At 41.3% G+C, this 14,912-nt stretch overlaps 1 long non-coding RNA gene across 1 annotated transcript; it reads right to left on the reverse strand.

Moving 5' to 3' along the window:
• Window positions 1–1,807: 1,807 nt before the first annotated feature.
• LOC106573770 (uncharacterized) lies at window positions 1,808–9,218 on the reverse strand. The gene is made up of 3 exons (XR_001321417.2): window positions 9,046–9,218; window positions 7,534–7,651; window positions 1,808–7,270 (listed from the first exon to the last, which is right to left on the reverse strand). It is a non-coding gene; the product is annotated as an uncharacterized lncRNA (long non-coding RNA).
• Between the last annotated feature and the right edge of the window lie 5,694 nt (window positions 9,219–14,912).

The raw sequence follows: 14,912 nt of genomic DNA on the forward strand, positions 1-14,912 counted from the left end.
GGTTCACATCTTAAAGCCAATATAAGGAGAGAAGAGAGGAGCCAAAACTAGCCAGCTTTAGAATTTTGTGTTGTGGAGCAAACATCTGACTGAAGACAGTCAGGCATTCAAAAAGACAAGATGTGCAGTTGAGTTAGTTTCTTGATTCCTAGTACAAACGCATGCAGTCAGGAGCGGAGGAGAGGAGAAAAGGTTTTAAATGTTTTGTTTTTCTATTCGAATAGTTATAACTATGACAATGGTAATTCGGCTGACAAATAACTGTCATCCAGAATTCAATGACCGTCACAGGCCTAACAGTATCCTTGGATCAGGACCAAGGTATTAGCACTACTGATGTCTTTGACCTGGAAAAGCTGCGAGGTCAGCTGTTGGCGGGGGTAAGGGATGGGTAAGCCAGACACCTATCCAGAACAATAGACAGGTGACCATGACCACACATCTCATTTGGGAGACTTGATTAGTGTTTTTTACTCCTTCCCCCAACATCCCTGGGCATGTGCAGTGTACATCCGCTCCATCATTAAGCCTCTACCCATGGGTTAAGGACCCAGCCATATGGTGTTGCTAGCAGAGTGTGCAGAGGCTCAGTGACGGCCATGATCTGATGAATCTTTCTCAGAAAATGTTTTTTTCTGTGATGACATTACAGTTAGCCAGCTGGACTGAACCAGACTTTCCCTGTATGAGAATGCATGTGTGTGTTTATGTGTGTGTTTCTGTGTGAGCAATTTTATCTGAAGAAAGCCAACCAATAGTTTCACTTTTCAGATTTTCGAAAATGCATTATCAATCAGGCAGACACATTGCCCCAGCTGTGTTGACAAATGTATGTTTAACTATAATCCAAACTATTCGTGACTTTCAAATGATGTGTCCATTTTGACCAGTGGTAGAACTTTAAGGGAGGGATTGTAACATGATTCAATTCAATACATATAAGTCGTGTGGAGGCTGAAAGGTTGCCCTTGGAGTCGTTAAAGGCATGTTCAATAGCTGCAACAACAATAGTTGCCAGTTTCACAGTTAAGACATAGTGAGTTGTCTGGCAACATGTTTAGTATTCGGCAAGCAGAGCGCACGAAGATAAAAGAGAAAATGTCTACTCTGAGGCTCAGACAATCCAAAAGAAGCTATCAAGTCCCCAACATAACTATGACTTTACTGATAGAAAAGAGATACTATCAGCATCCACAGGCTAAATCCATGTTGATACCGATACTATTTTGTTAGGCAGAGAGAAGTTTGTAAGACCTTTAGTGCATTAAAAACAAACACAACACAGATATCTAGCATTGTATGTAATGTATGCGAGGTTATGTGATGTTTATGCTTGAGTCAGAGGAGGGATGTTCTGACAGATCACAATTCTAATGAAATTAATCTGCTGCATGATAAAACACTTTTCCGTTTTGGTGGGAGGTGTGGGAATGGGGGGGGGGGGGTCAAATTGGCTAATAGAAGAGCTTCTTGACACATCCTGTTTAATGTTGGTGTCAGGGCTTTCGGAAGGATTGGACCAATACGCAGCGTGATCGTAGTTCCACATCTTTTATTCAGTCGTGAAACTCATGCAATAAACCATAAACTTGAAATACAAAAACAAGAAAGCAGTGACGCAGAGCAGGCATACACTACTCACAAAAGAATCACCCACAAAACACCAGTGGGACAAACATCAACTTAAATATGGCCTCCAATTAGAGACAACGACAACCGGCTGCCTCTAATTGGAAGTCATGTCAAACAAAAACTAACCTAGAAATACAAAACTAGAATCTAAACATAGAAATACAAAAACGGACAAACACCCCCTGTCACGCCCTGACCTACTCTACCATAGAAAATAACAACTTACTATGGTCAGGACGTGACAGTTGGAAACATCTGATTTCACACAGGGCATCTATTTAAACAGTTACAGCAGATCAGACATGACTTGACTCATTTTATCCCCTCATAATATTATTGTGCTATTTAAAGCGACCTACTAACCTAAAAACAGGATGAAACCAACTGTGGTCAGATAAACATGAGCTCATTCGCTCTGGAGAGATATGAACAATTGTAATATTTAAACCCAACCAGAGGACTAAGAGTCAGTAATTTGAATGTTCATTTATGATCTATGCAAAGGCTGATTAATCAATGGGGAAATCATGATCTGAGCTACGGTGGGATGGTTTGCAATTGTTATTGCCCCTATTATTGCCCCAGTCTAGAGAATATTGAAAATATCCTTAGTTATATTTTATAATATTAATAACGCTAACTTGGTGAGGTAAGGTAAGGTTGATTTCGGCAGGTTACACTTTCCCCAAGCAATCTCTTGTAAAGTTCACAGAGTCCATGCATTCTAGGCCCCCACTCATCACCCCACTCAGCACACACAGGAACATACTTTCATGTATTCTAATAGACCTTGAGGCCTCTTGACTGTTTAATTTTGCCCTTTTGTGTGTTGGAGGGTACAAGGCGAGGGGGGTAGAGGGACCTATGGGAGGCATTTAGCAGTCATTTCAACAGACCAAACTCTATTGCAGATGGGAATTATTAATTTGTATCTGCTTTTCTTCAGCTCTACCACTTACCAATGGGGAGAAAGTATCATTCTATTCCATTTTTGTATTTCTGAAGTCCCTGGGCTTCGGGCATAGACTGATCCAGGGTCGTGAGTGTTAAATGTCAAGCCTTGTAGTGAGCTGTCAAAGAACAGAATAGTGCTTGGATGATTGATGACTGGAGAGCCTGAAACCAAAACCCCCCAATTGCAAATGTTACCTTGCATCAGTCGTCTTACCCTCCACCTTCTCACCCTGATACTTGTTCACTATTCAAGGTCAGTATGCACACCCTGACACACCAACTTACTGACATCTCTCTCGGCTTCTTGACACACCTACCAGCTTCATTTTCACATGATATTAAACCGTTTAATCCCAATAAAAGGGAGAAGAATAAGTCAAAAGGGCCCTCTATTCCATTGTGCTTTTTTCTCATTTTGGCTAGTTCTGCACCTTGCTAGCTTCTCTCTGTAAACTGAGACTCAAGCCCTGGCATTCGCAGTCATTCAAGATGGGGGTTGGGAGAATGCAAGGGGTGGGTGTGGAGGGGGTACAGAATAACTTTGAGCTCTCAAATCAGATGACAAGATTATTAATGGCCCAGGGTATATCATATCTGGTTACATGCATATTCATTGTGGATCTGTACAGATGGGACTGCTGGCTGTGAAAACTTTCTGCTGTCTTCAATGATGAGGTCAATTTGTTTTCAGCTCTGCATTGTAATGGTTTACAGAAGACAGTTTACAGGACAGTTTCAGTTCTACTTATTATTCATTTATACATTTCTGTAGGGCATGTTATAACAATTCATTTCTCTGACACAATTTGAAAATTGTGAAAAAACTTAAATAAACAATGAAAGTTATTGAGCTGACAAATCTGGCTTATGTTTGTTGTAAGTTCTTAGTTTAGACCGATAGCATTTGTAGCCTAAGATGTTACACACCCCAAAACATTGTACTACAATGTTATTACTGCTTGTGCATCCTATGAAACCCAATGCAATGCAATGACCCTCCTCAGATGCCAGCCAGTGACAGTTTAATCGCGGAGCACTTCTGATTAAGAGATCTCTGTGAACACAGTTGTGATCAAAGTCTGTCATAGCATTACAATAGTTTCATTTGTTTGCCCTGGCAGGGACATGCATCGTGCTCACTGGCTGGTTAATCAGAGGGCCTCTCTATCATCTTCATCAGGTTCTCCTGTGGTCCCACAGAATGTACAGCGAGAGAGTGTGTTCTGCTCACATTACTTTATCTTCCTCTCCCCCACCGCCTCTCACTCTAGTCTCTGAGATACTATCGAAGCCCTGAAAGCGCAACCCATTCAGCAGATCAAAGAAGGCTCTCTCAAACCTCAACATGGTAATTACAATTAATTTACATGTAAGTGGTATTTAGACTTCATTAACATTGAAGATAGGAAAACACATTGTACAAAATGCATATATATCCTGTTAGCCGCCCCCCCTCCCCCCGCTCTGCATTGTGGGTGGCTAAGCGGAAAGGGTTATGAAACCAGAGCTTTGGAAAAGCACAACACCTGCCAATCTGACCTGCAGTGACAAGCCATAGTCTCATCACTCGCATTAACAACACAGATAAACATAAAGCTAAATACCAGGCCATACTCTGTTAACTTTTATGTGTATAGGAATGATTGGGTTTTTGCTTCACTACACAAGAGGGATCAAAGTACCTGGGAGGGACATCAGAGGCCTAGTCTCCCAATGGAGATGCTCCTCTATTTCCTTTTAATTTCAATGCATATATAAGTGTCACTGTTCCCTCCCAAAGCTATCTAAAACGTTGGTAGGTCTGTCACATACAAGGTATTCCAGTGACGTATTTACACAGGGGAGGGAATTTATAGCATGAGATAAACTTGTCTAAGCAGGCGACTTGTAAAACTGCTTTTGAACAATTTGACCTTATAAAACCACACTATGTATGCAATCTCTGTTTCCGGCACATCAGGTTTTACACTGCACAAACCATTTACAAAATGAAGGCCCTATTATCAAACTATGGATTTTAAATCTGAAATGTATGGCTTAGACTAGAGGAGTTGGTGACATGCAACAAAAAGTAGGACTAGAGCACCAGTAAAGCGTTTGTTAATGACCATTTAAACAGTGTGTGGGTATTGTTCTCCTTACTGAGTGTAAAAACAATTAAATGTATATTATTTAATAGCTGAAAACAAGATTTAAATACATTTGAATTGGAGGTCCTTAAAAAGCAGAGGATGCAGTCAGACGTCTGCAAATGTTTGTTTGCCACACCGCTCGCTGGTGTTGGACATCCTGACATTCTCTTCTTTTACCTCCTCTTTCTGTAGTTTGCTAACTGGTGCCAGTGAGCAGTCAGAGATGTGTGTGGGCTCTACCTCCATGGCATTGGATGCACTTGCATAGAGTGCACTGGGCCTGAGTCCAAAAGTGCAGGGCTTGTGCTCTTGAAGAGTCAGGGTAAGAGGAGATTAACCCATGTGATCTGGCTGTTCTGGGAGAGATATGACTGAGCGTGGTGCTGAGGTGCTGCAGAGGGCACTGCAGGCCGGAACAGGTTCAGCCTGCATGCTTATCTTTGGGCCCCACTGTTGACAAAACTCCCTCGATCGCAGAGTGCTGAGAGTGGTGTAAAAAACGTGTTTACAATTCGAGGACTTGAGGACCGATAACTATTAACAGAATAACCCTGCCACACCCATTCACAAGAGGGGAAAACATATGGCTGCTAGTTTTGTTTGAAGCCACACATGACATCCAGAAAAAGAGAAAGCCCTTTAGTTGAGTGCCTAGACATAGCTATACTATGGTATTAATAAATACCACATATAAATACACATAAATATGTATTTTAACTGTTTAGTGTACATAAAAATGCAACATGCTAAAAACAATTGTGTTTAAAGTAGTTTATCATTTTCCTAGAAGTTTTTACACTTTCTCTCCTAGAAGTTTGTAAACATCTTTATGGAGACCTAAAACGATTTATTCTAATAGCTATCGTTAACGCACAATGTTGTTTGCATGCTTTTCGATTGGAGTACTTGATGTCACTAAAACGTATACCTTCAAATACAAATTGAAAACATTACATTTGAACTAAATTCAGAAGATGGAATTGGCTTTGGATTCTCCTGTACGGCTAGGCCAGAATAGAACATTGTATAGCACAGGGACAAGGGGTCTTTGGGAGGCCGGGCCAGACTTAGACATGGTGTGACAATTACTCCACCTCTTACTCTTTCTCTGTAAGTTGGGGCTGCCCCTGACCTGTCCAGTAGTAATGGTTTCTTTCCAAACCCATTCCTCTTATGCTTTTACTGTATTTAAATATAAAAGAGAGGGCACGTGATCCAGCTGACCAAGGAGATAATATTGGACCTTGAAGTGTTTTTTCAGACATATGAGGGATCAATTACACATGGCTGGGTGAATGGGTGACAAAAACACAGTAGAGTACTTCACCTATAGATCGACAGTGCAGCTGCAGGGTTGATGGTCAAGGGGTGAATTGTGTCGCCCTTCTTTTGGCTGTGATCTGACTGACTCCAGCTCAAAGCATAGCCACCTAGTGTGCTACAGGATACCATTGCATCAGTGACAGGTGGATATTACTGTATAATAACTATGTCATAGTTATTGTGTGATAAAATATAATTATCCTACAGGCGAACATTTTTTAAACGGGGTGAGAACAAACCCCACATTTCAAAAAAGCACTTGTTTTGAACCAGACAAATAGGAAAGTGAAAATACAGCAGGACCCAAAGAAGGCCAATGTTATTTTACTGTTTATTTCTAGAGGCTGACAGGGATGACTGACATCTCCCCCAAAATAATGACCTCCATTTTTGCCCAAACATACTATCTTTACAATTGTTCCAGGCATTAGAAATGTGAAGCAGCTGTTTCCCTCCATGTAAATTCAATCTCAGAGCTTTTCCGACAAAATATGAGGATGGTCCTACAATAAATGTTATGTCTGGAGGATGCACATGTAGCTAGGGGCTCAATCGAACCCGCATTACCTCAAAGTCAAAATGACTGCTTTGATAAAGCTAGCTATATGTTGTTCTCTCCTAGCTAGCCAGCAGCATTTTAAAATCAGGTTGGTTTAGGCACTGTAGCCTATAAAGCTGTTGTTGATTGATTTATGAGTCTGTAAGATGGGTATGCTCTGAAGCTTGTTAGCTAGCGAGCTGGCAAATTTAGCATTGGCATGATATTTCAGCAAACATCGTGGCATCATGCAAAGTATTAGCTAATTAAATAGCTAGCTAGCTATTCTTGTGAAGTCAACATGCAAGCTACAATTTGATATAACAGAATAATCAGTGTGTTGGCCTAATGTAATTTACAATTCAGTGCTAGAAGAAATGTGTGTAACACTTATTCAGTTTATGTTGCATTCAAACGTGTTCTTCAGCAATCCATATAAAGTATTATTCCATCCATCAGAACCCTGCCCATAGAGTTTTGGCTCAATCCATTAACTTTATTATCTGACATTGAGGGGCTGAACCTGGCTTTGTGATGACATTTCATGTGGAGATCAGCCCTTCATTCAGTTCTCCACACACATCTCTCGCTGTCTATAATGCCTTGACTTTTAGGTCAGTGAAACTTACATGACATCCTTTGCTATGTCAGAGAATCCTATCTTGCTGACAGAAAAGCAGGGTAGATTTACCTGTTGACAGAGGGAAACTTATCTAAACAATTGCACCTGATAATGACAATAGATCAACACATTCTTTAGTCCAGCAGGTTAACCTGGGACAGCACTCAAAACAAACAATCAAATAGCAATTTCATGGAAGTACTGTAAGTGAACCATGTTGTGATATTTGGATTACAGGATAGAGTGCATTGGTGGAACTGAATTCACAAAAGTCAGAGATTTTTTTTTTTTTTTAGAAGTAACAATGCAGGAGATGGTAGAAATGAAACAACCTTCATGTCCTCCTGTTCTTCTGTGGAGAGTGTCTGGAGAGAGTCCGGAGCAGGAGGAGGAGAAGGAAAATGGTTCTCTAGCATGTCGTTCTAATGGACAAACCCCAGGAGGAAACGTCTTTAGGAAAAGAGGAAAAGAGAACTCAAAGAGGGAATTCCTTTTGACAATATTTTACATTTAACTCTTTGTTGGGATGTCTGCTGAAAAAAAGGACACAACTGTTAGTGACTGGACCAGCCTTAGCAATGCTGTATAAGGAGAGAAAAGAAGGCGGCAGTAGCTGGTACTTTAAAGTGTCAAGGCCTTTGTAGCCATGACTAGTTTATGATGCTGATGTCAAGCATCCCACTCAATGAGGCCTTTGTCCCAGGCCGAGACCAGGGCAGTGGGAAAACTGCCCACTCTTAGTCGGCAGGGCTATCCATCTTTCCGTGAGGCCTTGCCGTCCCCTTTGCACCAAAACTCTTGTGTATTAAACATCTCTTGGGTTAATGTGCTGGAAAATTGGCTTGCATTTTTATTGGGGGAGGCCAGCTAAATGAAAGAAAAACATCTCAGGGAGGGCAGAGAAGGATGTGAAAAATATCTGTAGGAGTGATCTGGGAGGGCTGGCCCCTCAAGACTTATATCCTGTGACCTCGATAAAAGACAAACCCCTCTCTGACACACCAGAGATGACATTGTACTCCAGGAGAGTCTAGTTCCATTCATTCATCACTACAGTCATGACCAGCAGTTGTTACTGTAGAAGTATTGACCCGGTCATGATGTCTGTATGAGAACATTAGATATAAATCTCAGAGAACACCAGAGAAAGTTCAAATAAAATAAAATAAAATGGTCTTGGTCACATGCTTCGTAAACAACAGGTGGAATGCTTAATTACGGGTCCTTTTCCAACAACACAGAGTTAAAAATAAAGATAAAATGTCATCAAAAATTTTAATAGTGACATGAGGAATAAATACACAGTAAATAACGAATATCAATAACGAGTACAAATAGCCTGGTTATATACAAGGAGTACCAATATTGAGTTGATGTGCAGGGGTATGGGGTAATTGTAGCACAATGTACACATATGTAGGGGTAAAGTGAGTTTGTACAAATAAGTGTACATGCAGATAGTCCGGGTAGACATTTGATTAGCTATTTAGCATTCTGGTTTAGCAGTCGTTTGGTTTTGGGGTAGAAGCTGTTCAGGGTCCTGTTGGTTCCAGACCTAATGCACTGATACGCAGGGTGGCAGGTAGCCTAGTGGTTAGAGTGTTGGAATAGTTACTGAAAGGTTGCAAGATTGAATCCCCGAGCTGACAAGGTAAAAATCTGTCGTTCTGCCCCTGAACAAGGCAGTTAACCCACTGTTCCTAGGCCGTCATTGAAAATAAGAATTTGTCCTTAACTGAATAAAGGTTAAAAAAACACTGCTTGGGTCCCTGGAGTATTTGACATTTTTTTGGGCCTTCCTCTGACACTGCCTGGTTTAGAGTGATGTACTAGGCCGTACTCACCACCCTCTGTTGTGCCTTGCGATCGGGTGCCTTGCAGATGCCGTACCAAGCTGTGATGCAGCCAGTCAAGATGCTCTTAATGGTACAGCTGTAGAACTTCGAGGATCTGAGGGCCCATGCCAAATCTTTTCAGCCTCCTGAGGGGGAAGAGGCGCTAGCGTGCCCTCTTCACAACTGTGTGGGTGTGTGTGGACCATGTTAATTCCTTAGTGATGTGAACACTGAGAGTCTTGAAGATCTGCACCCGCTCCACTACTGCCCCATTGATGTGGATGGGGGCGTGCTCGCCCCTCCGTTTCCTGTAGTCCACAATCAGCTCCTTTGTCTTGTTGACATTAAGGGAGAGGCTGTTGTCCTGGCACCACACTGCCAAGTCTCTGACCTCATCCCTATAGGCTGCCTCATCGTCACCGATGATCAGTCCTACGACTGTAGTGTCATCAGCAAACTTAATGATGGTGTTGGAGTCATGCGTGGCCACGCAGTCATGGGTGAACAGAGAGTACAGGAGGGGACTAAGCACACACCCCTTAGTGGCCACCGTGATGATGGTCAGCGTGGCGGATGTGTTGTTGTCTACCCTCACCGCCTGGAGGCGAACCGTTAAGAAGTCCAGGATCCAGTTGTAGAGGTAGGTGTTCAGTCCCAGGGTCCTGAGCTTGGTGATGAGCTTGGAGGAGACTGGGGTGTTGAATGCAGAGCTGAAGTCAATGAACAGCATTCTTACATAGGTATTAATTTTGTCAAGGTGGGTGAGGGCAGTGTGGAGCGCAAGAGAGATTGTGTCATCTGTAGATTTGTTGGGGAAGTATGCAAATTGAAGTGGGTAAAGGGTGTCTGGGATGATGGTGTTGATCTGAGCCATGACTAGTCTTTCAAAGCATTTCATGTCAATAGATGTGAGTGCTATGAGGCAGTAGTCATTTAGGCAGGTTACCTTGGCGTTCTAGAGCACAAGGATTATGGTGGTCTGCTTGAACCAAGTTGGTATTATAGACCAAGTCAGGGATAGGTTGAAAATGTCAGTGAAGCCACTTGCCAGCTGGTCAGCGCATGCTCTGAATATGCTTTCTGGTATTCCATCTGGCCCTGAGGCCTTGCGGAAATTAACCTGTTAAAAGGTCTTACTCACATCGGCTACAGAGAGCGAGATCACACAGTCATCATGAACAGCTGAAGCTCTCATGCAAGCTTTAGTGTTGCTTGCCTCGAAGCGAGCATAGAAGGCATTTAGCTCTTCTGGTAGGCTCGCGTCGCTGGGCAGCTTGCGGCTGGGGTTTCCCTTTTTAATCCGTAATAATTTGCAAGCCTTGCTATATCCATCGAGCATCAGAGCCAGCATAGTAGGATTTGATCGTAGTCCTGTATTGACACTTTCGTTGTTTGATGGCTCGTCTGAGGTAGTAGTGGGATTTCTTATAAGCGTCCGGATTAGTGTCCCGCTCCTTGAATGTGGCAGCTCTAGCTTTCAGCTCAGTGTGGATGTTGCCTGTAATCCATGGCTTCTGGTGGGGGTAAGTAAGGTCACTGTCGGGACAACGTCATCGATGCACTTATTAAATTAACTAGTGTAGCCCACAGCCATATGGCATAGCCTGATCAGGGCCTAACATAAGGACAACTCAGAGTATGCTATTCTGTTCTTCTGAAATAGACTACATTTTCTTCAGTAGGCTATATTAAATGTATGAATTGTTCCAAAGGTCTGCATCAGTGGCTTGTAGGCCAGGAGATAATACATTTGGAAGCCAGGAGATGCTAAACGTGGTCATGTTAATTAACGGTCAATTACCGTGAGACCAGCAGTTATTTGCTTAACAATCACCAGCTGACAAAATTCCATGACCACCACAGCCCTAGCGATCACTAACCTCGATTTGGATGAACATTTCTACTTCAACGAGTCGGCAATTGTGGACGTTCTGCTTACTCAGGACCAAGCCCTAATCCCCAGAACTCAAAATAGGAAGTGGCGGCGAAATAGAGGCAGCTGAGGCGGCATCATGACGAGACCACGTCGGTGAGCAAATAGACCGCAATTGCCCTCTGTTCTATTGGCGAACATGCAGTCACTGGAGAACAAACTGGATGAGCTCCATTCAAGACTATCCTATCAACGGGTACTGAAAATCTGTAATGTCTTGTGTTTCCCAGAGTTCTGGCTGAACGAGGACATGGATATATGGTACATCTCGCTGGTTTTTCTATGCACCATCATGACCGGACGGCAGACTAGGGTAAGATGAAGAGAAGAGGGGTGCTTGATCTCTAAAGTTAAGGAAGTCTTGAGTTTTTGCACACCTGAGTTAGAATACCTCATGATAAGCTGCAGACCATACTATTCCCAAGAGAGTTTTCATCTATATTTTCCGTAGCTGTCTATTTACCACCACAAACCGATGCTGGCACTAAGAACGGACTCAACGAGCTGTATAGGGCCGTAAGCAAACAAGAAAATGCACATTTCTCATGTTTTTAATGCAGTGAAACTGAAATCTTTTTTTTTACCAGCATTTTATCTGTGCAACTAGAGGCTACAAAACTCTAAATCACCTTTACTCCACACACAGAAATGCATAGAAGGCCCTCCCTCGCCCTCCCTTTGGCAAATCAGATCATAACACTATACTTTTTCTTCCTGCTTACAGGAAAAACTCAAACAGGAAGTACCAATGACAACCTCAATAAAGAACTGGTCCGATGAAGCGGATACTAAGCTACAGGACTGTTTCGCTAGCACGGACTGGAATATGTTCCGGGATTCATCCGATAACATTGAGGAGTTTACCACATCAGTCACTGGCTTCATTAAAAGACAAGATTTGCTCCGAATTTCGTGGTATTATTTTATACTATTTTATAGCATGAAGAATAAAATTGAACATAGCTGAATAAAATAGAAAGTATATTTTCTCCAAATGATTTCCGAGGGAGTGTGCACATGCAGCTATTCTGTGTTGAGTGGATTTATAAAGAAAAAGGTCCTCCTATATGCTTATTTTAGATGTATATATTACCTTAAGTTGTGATACAAACAATAGGCTATACGTTTAGCTTTTTAATACATTCCAAGGCTGCTTGATGCGACTGTAATGATGATTTGAAAAAAGTTGCATGAAAGGCCTGAGCACTGCTTTGTTTTTTTCTCAGGCTGCACACACTTCATCAGTCTCTCATTCACAATTTGACAAGCACTTGATAATGTTCTCACCAGGACTTGAATTCCCCTGAGGCATCCTCCTTGAGTGGTCATAATGCCCCTAAAAAAAAATCGATGCCATTTGCAGCCAAAGTAGCTGTTGTGCCCTTGGGCTGAAAATAATAATTATAATTCCCTCTCACTCACATGGCTCTCTCAGGTATCTCAATTCTTATTAGCCAATGTCCATCACCTGATCGGGTCCTTCTCACAGGCATCTCAGCTCCGAAGTAGGCAACAAGTGAAGCCAGATGCATTGGGATGCAACTGCGTGTGCCCTTCTTATTGAATTCCGAGGAGCATATTGAAGATGTTGGAAGAACTGTCCACATTTATTTTTCGTCAGTCAACAAGACGAGAAGGCCTAACAAACCGCAAAAGCACTAGCCTATGTCAATCTACTATCCCCTATAGTACAAAAGTTGACCTATTTTATTGGTCAACTTGTCCTTCTGTGTGAGAAATAAATATTTCAAATATACTCTACATCAGTTGTGGGATGCGATAGATCTCAAATTAATACAACCACTCATAAAAAAAAAATCTTTAAAAGCAATGAGGCTGATGCAACAGATCAGAATGTTTAGCTTAAAATGTTGATAAAATATTAGGCTATTTCTTCACATTAAAAGCGCAGAAATGCGCACACGGCAAATGCGCACATGACAATAGGCTATAAGCGCGGATGTTCCAAAATGTAATCAATTAGAGGGATAACACAGTATGCAAAAGTGACAGCAAATGCGAGTATGCATCTAATGCTGTATTATAAAGGTGCATTTTTAATGGTGAAAATGATCTTCCCTAAACTTGAAACTCTCACGCCGCCTATGTATGCCACTTAGGCTCTACAGCAGTTGTAAAACGGATTAATGTGCTTCATTTTAAGAAATTATTTGGCCACTTTAGTTGTGATACAAACCTTATCAAAACAAACTGTATAGGCCTGTATGTGTGCAACTATGATTTGAAAAAGTCGCAAAAAATTACTGCACACGCTGGGCATCATTCACAAGTGATAATATATAATTCACAAGTGATAATACATCATTCACAATTGCTAGTACGTCATTCACACGTAATAGATTAACATTGTCACCAATCAGACTATTCTTAGTTTAATATTGTCTTTACATATAGGCCTACTAAGTCATACACAGTGCATCGGAAAGTAGTCAGACCCCTTGAATTTTTCTACATTTTGTTATTTTACAGCCTTATTCTGAAATTTATGAAATTGTGTTTTTCCTCATCAATTTACACACAATACCACATAATGACATAGAAAATCAGGTTTAGACATTTTTGCACATTTATTAAAAATAAAAAACTTAACGTCTATGGGCTAGGTGGGACATTAGCATCCCACTCTATTCAACAGCCAGTGGAAGAGCGTGGCGTGAAATAGAAAAACCTCAAAAATGCTATAATTTCAATATTTCAAACATACGACTATTTTACATCATTTGAAAGATAAGACTCTCGTTAATCTAACCACACTGTCCGATTTCAAAAAGGCTTTACAGCGAAAGCAAAACATTAGATTATGTTAGGAGAGTACATAGACACAAATAACCACACAGCCATTTTTCAAGCAAGCATATATGTCACAAAAACCCAAAACACAGCTAAATGCAGCACTAACCTTTGATGATCGTCATCAGATGACACTCCTAGGACATGATGTTATACAATACATGCATGTTTTGTTCAATCAAGTTCATATTTATATCAAAAAACAGCTTTTTACATTGGCGTGTGATGTTCAGAAATTGTATTCCCACTGAAAACTTCCGGTGAATTTTCTAAATTACTCATGATAAATGTTGACAAAATACATAACAATTATTTTAAGAATTATAGATACAGAACTCCTTTATGCAATCGCTATGTCAGATTTTAAAATAGCTTTTCGGCGAAAGCACATTTTGCAATATTCTGAGTACATAGCTCAGCCATCACGACTAGCTAATTTGACACCCGCCAAGTTCGGAGCTCACTAAACTCAGAATTAGTATTAGAAAAATTGGATTACCTTTGCTGTTCTTCGTCAGAATGCACTCCCAGGACTTCTACTTCCACAACAAATGTTGTTTTTGTTCCAAATAATCCATAGTTATGTGCAAATACCTCCGTTTTGTTCGTGCATTCAGGTCACTATGCAAAGGGTAACGCGCAAGCGCATTTCAAGACAAAAAAATTCAAAATGTTCCATTACCATACTTAGAAGCATGTCAAACGCTGTATAAAATCAATTTTTATGGTATTTTTCTCGTAAAATAGCGATAATATTCCAACCGGACAATGCTGTATTCATTCAAAAGGGAAGAGAAAAAATGGCGAGGTCTCGTGAACGCGCATTTCCAATCTTTTAGTCACCGGGCAGACCACTGACAAACTGTGCTCCTGTTATCTGCCCAGAGACAGGAGACGCCTCAATCCGCTTTCTGAACGCTTTAGAGAGCCAATGGAAGCCTTAGAAAGTGCTACATAACCCCACGGGCACTGTAGTTTCGATAGAGAAGCAAATGGAGAACTACAAATTCGCAGAAAGGCCACTTCCTACATGGAATTTTCTCAGGTTTTTGCCTGCCATATGAGTTCTGTTATACTCACAGACACCATTCAAACAGTTTTAGAAACTTCAGAGTGTTTCCTATCCAAATCT

The sequence above is a fragment of the Salmo salar genome, chromosome ssa16 (assembly GCF_905237065.1).
Source record: "Salmo salar chromosome ssa16, Ssal_v3.1, whole genome shotgun sequence".
In the NCBI taxonomy this organism is placed as follows: domain Eukaryota; kingdom Metazoa; phylum Chordata; class Actinopteri; order Salmoniformes; family Salmonidae; genus Salmo; species Salmo salar.